We start from the raw sequence: 1,363 nt of genomic DNA, 5'->3' as shown, positions 1-1,363 counted from the left end.
AAAACCAGTACCGTTGCTGAAATTTTCCTGCAGTAATAAATCACTGTCTAAGATAGTGTTGAAAGATTACAGCCTGCGTCTCCCAAAAGACCGCACTAATTAAATTTCAGCATACCACCACAGAAAGGGACAGGAGAAATGAGGTCGAGGGCGGAGAGAACAGAAAATGAGAGAGAACGGCTAGGAGGAGCTCACCTTGGTTATAAAGATACAAAAACAACAACAGCATTATAACTCCCTTGATTATAAAATGTAGCGTGTAGTTGTATTTTGTATGGAAGCATTCTCACCTCAAATGGAGCAAGGGAAAACCATCACAGTTCACGACAGAGGTAGAGCTGCCCAAGAAGGTAACTGCAATACAGCAACTGTAACCTGTACACGAGTAGGTGTTTAAGTCAGCCATCTATCAGTTAGCTTCAGTTCTTTATATTACACGAGTAGTTGTTTCTTAACATCGTGATCATGTTCAACAAGAATCGCAGAACACATATCCAGATGCAAAAAAAATTGACAGTTTCAAGATATTGTGCGAGCTCAAGGGCTACGTTATTACGATGTGGGGAATTTACATGCCTGGCTTATGTTGAAATCAAAAAATATGCAAAAAAAAAGACAAACCTGAGTTGAGGGAGGATGAGAACCATATACTGTGGTTATTTATTTGCAGTTCTTGCCCAACCTTCGAGGATTCCATAGCCTGACGAGAGGGCGCACATATTTGAGAAATAGCATATGGAGTTGGACAGAGTACATGAGAATAAACATGAAAAGAGAGAAGAGGATAAGCATACCTGGGGCAGCGACGGAGTCCACAAAGGCCAACGGTGGTTGTTGTCGCTCTCGGTGAATCTCCTGGACATCCAAACTCTATCTGTGAAATAAAATAAAATTTGGGAGGAAGGAATCAGAAGGAGTCAGTAAAAATAAAGAGAAGATGATGCTCCCACAGGGAGAGAAGGAGGTCAGCTGCGTCAAATGAGATGCTCTTATCTGACCTTGTGCAAAGACTGGCTGTCGCCACCCTTCAAGGGGTGCCTCCTCTCACCCGCCACTGCCATTGTCTCGTCCGCCTCCGTCGCGCTCGTCGGTCATCCTCCACGCCACCGCCCATCTCGCGGAGGCGCGCTAGCACCTGCTCCCGCCCGACACTGCATCATCCAAATCATCCAATATTAGGCCTGACTATGCAACACGATAGATGAATCCACCACATAACATTAGACAAATAATGATGATGCAACAAAATCTCTAAATGAGCCACAATCCCGTTATTTCAACTAAATCTAATTCTTATAGTAATCAGGGAGTCATGGACTTTAATTTATAAACTTTAATAATCCAATTCTGCAACCAACCTATC

At 43.3% G+C, this 1,363-nt stretch overlaps 1 long non-coding RNA gene across 1 annotated transcript; it reads right to left on the bottom strand.

Annotated features, from left to right (window-relative positions):
* Positions 1–295: 295 nt before the first annotated feature.
* LOC124682227 lies at positions 296–950 on the bottom strand. Its single transcript, XR_006996202.1, has 3 exons — positions 795–950; positions 622–700; positions 296–375 (listed from the first exon to the last, which is right to left on the bottom strand). It is a non-coding gene; the product is annotated as an uncharacterized LOC124682227 (long non-coding RNA).
* Positions 951–1,363: the final 413 nt, after the last annotated feature.

This window comes from Lolium rigidum, unplaced genomic scaffold (genome assembly GCF_022539505.1).
Source record: "Lolium rigidum isolate FL_2022 unplaced genomic scaffold, APGP_CSIRO_Lrig_0.1 contig_71460_1, whole genome shotgun sequence".
Classification (NCBI taxonomy): Eukaryota; Viridiplantae; Streptophyta; class Magnoliopsida; order Poales; family Poaceae; genus Lolium; species Lolium rigidum.
The sequence above is the reverse complement of the archived record's forward strand: the minus strand, read 5'-3'. Positions and strand labels throughout refer to the sequence as shown.